At 42.0% G+C, this 4886-nt stretch overlaps 1 non-coding gene across 1 annotated transcript; it reads left to right on the top strand.

Moving 5' to 3' along the window:
- Window positions 1–4317: 4317 nt before the first annotated feature.
- Window positions 4318–4425, top strand: LOC148549704 (small nucleolar RNA R71). Its single transcript, XR_015898206.1, has one exon. It is a non-coding gene; the product is annotated as a small nucleolar RNA R71 (small nucleolar RNA).
- The last annotated feature ends 461 nt before the right edge of the window (window positions 4426–4886 follow it).

The following is a 4886-nucleotide window of genomic DNA, read 5'->3' as shown; positions in this document are numbered from 1 at the left end:
TGGTTGTTGTTGGTTCAATTGGAGTTGCCTCAAAACGGATGTCATCTCATTCAAGGATTGAGTTAGAGCGGTGGCTTCACTACTAGTTGATACCTCGTTCACGGTCCTTGGACGGTTGACTCTTCGCCTCATATGTTGATTGGATTCGGCTAAGTCAATAATGAGTTGCCATGCCTCCTCCGCAGTTTTGTATTTGGACAAAGAACCATTGCTAGAAGTGTCCAAGAGGGTTCTATCTTGCTCTCGCATCCCTTGACATATGTATCCAAGCAATACTTGAGTGTCGAGCATGTGATTAGGGCATGCATCTAGTAGTTTGCGAAACCGTTCCCAATACTCATATAGTGGTTCCGTCTCACCTTGCACAATACAAGACATTTCTTTCCTTAGCCTATCCATCTTTTCCGGGGGCAAGAATTTATCCAAGAATCCCCTTCTAAGTAGGTCCCAATCGGAGGTAACTTCACTAGAGAGAGTGTAGAACCATTCTTTGGCCTTGTCCTCAAGAGAGAAAGGGAAAGCAAACAACCATATAGCAACTTCATCGGAACCTTCCCGTCTAGTAGTTGAGCATATGCGGTGAAAGTCCTTGAGATGTCGAATAGGGTCTTGTGCGGGAAGCCCATGAAACTTGGGTAGGAGGTTGATCAAAGCGGTCTTCAATTCAAAATTCGCATTCAAATTGGGGTGAGTTACATGGAGGGGTTGAAGGACATAATCCGGTGCACCCGCTTCCTTGATGGTAACTCTCCTTGGAGCATCCATAGTATTAGTACCTAAAACAAAAGAAGAATTGTTAGTGAGGTTGATGGGAGTATGATTAATGCCTTCTTTGAGTGACGGTTCAATGTTCACTTGTAGTAAGGTGGTTGAGGTGGTGAAAACCTCTTCACCTTTTCCAAATCTTAGCCGCCTCCGAGCTTGTCTAATATGAAACAAAGTTCGTTCTATTTCCGGATCAAAAGGGGCTAAGCTCGGATTCGGTTGTGAACGCGTCATGCAATGAAGGAGAAGTGGAATTCATTGTAACGATGAGAAGTTAATCAATTGAGCAATTTACAATGAAGTGCACTATGTACATATATACACACTTAATCCAAAACAATAACATGGCACACTAAGCAAATTCCCCGGCAACGGCGCCATTTTGACAAATAGATTTTTGCCGGTATAGAAATTATCAATTGATCAATCGTAGTATAGTCTAAACCGACGCAAATCCTTCATCAAACAAATCTACAATCTATATCCGAGAGTACTAGTCTCCCGAGTCGTTCTCCCTTGGAATTGCCAAAGTGTGTATCTTATTGATTTAGTAAACTTTGTTGGAATTCTTTGAAGGTTTTAGCAAAGCAATGAGAAACAAACAATCAATTATCAAAAGACTTGGCTTAGGGTTGGCGTCGGAAATCCTATCCTTATAGTCCATTCAATGTTGACAACAATTAGGCCTTGCTCCATTTAGTTATCCCCTAGGTATAGAGGAAGGTCAAATGAAAGTAATTAACTTGAGTTACAAGTCCTAGCTTCACCTTATGGGAATCTAGCTTTAGTGCACTCCAAGCCAACTAGCAATCCCTAATTCCAAACCAACTATTGATACACTATTCAACTTCTTCCAAAGACCAAACCCTATGCCAAGTGTGAGAATTCTACTCCATAGCTAGTGTTGTCATTTTATCAAACCTGTGATGAGCAAGAAGGAAAGGCATAGTAAAATGAGAAGAAAAGTCAAATTGAAAGTATTGCAACACAAAGATCTAACAACATGTCTCAAAGAGTAGCAATGAAAATCCAAAATAGAGATGAAATCCAAAATTACAAAGTTGAATTCTAGATCTATGAGAATTGATCAATTGCATCTACTACTTGAAATTGGAGAAGAAAATCTATGTCATGAATAAAGTGGAATGAGAATTGTAGTGGATCTCACCAAAAAGTCATTGAAAATTCAGAAATTAGAAGAGGATGAACCCTAGTGAAGCTTGGAATCTCCCTCTTCTTCTCCCAAAAAATGTAACTAACTCTCTCCTCTCTCCAAAAAAAGGGAAAAAATATCTAGATCTAGAAGAAATGAACTTAAAGTCCTTAACCCTTGTTCCTTTGGTCTTCTTAAGCTTTTCCCGCCAAGGTGCTTCTCTAAGAGTGGAATCCTCAACTGCCTCCACGCCTAAGTCACGTGACTTCTTAAAAAAATCATATTCGCAAATCGGCGCGCACGCGCAGGGCACGCGCACGCGCCGTTGAGACGTCTTGCAATGTGCGCGGAGGCGTGATGTACGCGTGCGCGCCCATGAAGATCCTGGCTTAGCCGCTTCTCAAGCCGGCTCTTGGCTTCGGCTCCACGTAGCCGTATCCGCGCGGGCGCGCCAGGTGCGCGGACGCGCCTATGCGGAAATTCCCAAGGCTTAATCCTCATGCTTCCTTTCTTCGTACCCGTCTTCTTTCTCTCTTTCGGTCCATTCCTACTCTATATCCTGGAACCACTTAACACACAAGTCACGGCATCGAATGGCATCAAGAGAAGATTAGAAATGTATCTATTTTAGTGCAAAGCAAGCATGTTTTCATTCATGAGGCAAAACTAGGGAAGGAATGCAAAATCTTGTATTTTCATATGGAAAGTGTGTGGAATCATTGATAAAAACCCTGAAATCATCACAAGATAAATCCTCAAATTGGGGTTTGTCAGAGTTCAACACCAAACTTAGAGTTTGGTTGTGGCCTCCCAACACCAAACTTAGAGTTTGACTGTGGGAGCTCTGGTTGACTCTGCTTTGAGAGAAGCTTTTTCTGCTTCCTCTCCATGGTTGCAGAGGGAGATCCTTGAGTTTTAAACACAAGGGAGTCCTCATTCTATTGAAGGACTATTTCACCTCTGTCAACATCAATCACAGCTCTTGCTGTGGCCAGGAAAGGTCTTCCTAGGATGATGGATTCATCCTCTTCCTTTCCAGTATCCAGGACTATGAAATCAGCAGGGATGTAAAGGCCCTCAACCTTTACTAACACGTCTTCTACTTGTCCATAAGCCTGTTTTCTGGAATTATCTGTCATCTCTAATTAGATTTTAGCAGTTTGCACCCCATAGATTCCCAGTTTCTCTATTACAGAGAGGGGCATGAGGTTTATTCCTGAACCAAGGTCACACAGAGCCTTAAAGATCATGGTGCCTATGGTACAGGGTATTATGAGCTTTCCAGGATCCTGTCTCTTCTGAGGCAATGTCAGTTGATCCAGATCACTTAGTTCATTGATGAACAAGGGAGGTTCAACTTCCCAAGTATCAATGCCAAATAGTTTGGCATTCAGCTTCATGATTGCACCAAGAAACTTGGCAGTTTGCTCTTCAGTAACATCCTCATTCTCTTCAGAAGAGGAATACTCATCAGAGCTCATGAAGGGCATAAGGAGGTTCAATGGAATCTCTATGGTCTCTAGATAAGCCTCAGAGTCCTTTGGTTCCTCAGAGGGAAGCTCCTTATTGATCACTGGACGTCCCAGGAGGTCTTCCTCCTTGGGATTCACGTCCTCCTCTCCCTCTTTGGGTTCGGCCATTTTGCTTATGTCAATGGCCTTGCACTCTCCTTTTGGATTCTCTTCTGTATTGCTTGGGAGAGTACTAGGAGGGATTTCAGTGATCCTTTTACTCAGCTGGCCCACTTGTGCTTCCAAATTTCTAATGGAAGACCTTGTTTCATTCATGAAGCTCACAGTGGCCTTGGATAGATCAGAGACTAGATTTGCTAAATTAGAAGCATTTTGTTCAGATTTCTCTGTCTGTTGCTGAGTGGATGATGGAAAAGGTTTATTATTGTTAAACCTGTTTCTTCCACCATTATTAAAGCCTTGTTGAGGCTTTTGATCCTTCCATGAGAAATTTGGATGATTTCTCCATGATGAGTTATAGGTGTTTCCATAAGGTTCACCTAAATAATTTACCTCTGCTATTGCAGGGTTCTCAGGATCATAAGCTTCTTCTTCAGGAGAAGCCTCTTGAGTACTGTTGGATGCAGCTTGCATTCCATTCAGACTCTGAGAAATCATATTGACCTGCTGAGTCAATATTTTATTCTGAGCCAATATGGCATTCAGAGTATCAACTTCAAGAATTCCCTTCTTCATAGGCGTCCCATTACTCACAGGATTCCTTTCAGAAGTGTACATGAACTGGTTATTAGCAACCATGTCAATGAGTTCTTGAGCTTCTGCAGGCGTTTTCTTTAGGTGAATGGATCCACCTGCAGAAGTGTCCAGTGACATCTTTGATAGCTCAAATAAACCATCATAGAATATATCCAGGATGGTCCATTCTGAAAGCATGTCAGAGGGACACTTTTTGGTCAACTGTTTGTATCTTTCCCAAGCTTCATAGAGGGATTCACCCTCTTTCTGTCTGAAGGTTTGAACATCAGCTCTAAGCTTGCTCAGCTTTTGAGAAGGAAAGTACTTGGCTAAGAAAGTCGTGACCAGCTTATCCCAAGAGTTCAGGCTGTCTTTGGGTTAAGAATCCAACCATAATCTAGCTCTGTCTCTTACAGCAAAAGGGAAAAGCATGAGCCTGTAGACTTCAGGATCTACTCCATTAGTCTTAACAGTATCACATATCTGCAAGAATTCAGTTAAGAACTGAAAAGGATCTTCAGATGGAAGTCCATGAAACTTGCAGTTCTGCTGCATCAGAGAAACTAATTGAGGTTTCAGCTCAAAGTTGTTTGCTCCAATGGCAGGAATGGAGATGCTTCTTCCATGTAAATTGGAATTAGGTGCAGTAAAGTAACCAAGCATCTTCCTTACATTATTATTATTTTCGGCTGCCATGTCCTCTTCCTGTTCGAAAATTTCTGAAAGGTTATCTCTGGATTGTTGTATTTTAGCTTCTCTTA

Source organism: Arachis ipaensis, chromosome B8, assembly GCF_059453495.1.
Source record: "Arachis ipaensis isolate K30076 ecotype BB chromosome B8, ASM5945349v1, whole genome shotgun sequence".
Taxonomy (NCBI): domain Eukaryota; kingdom Viridiplantae; phylum Streptophyta; class Magnoliopsida; order Fabales; family Fabaceae; genus Arachis; species Arachis ipaensis.
The sequence above is the reverse complement of the archived record's forward strand: the minus strand, read 5'-3'. Positions and strand labels throughout refer to the sequence as shown.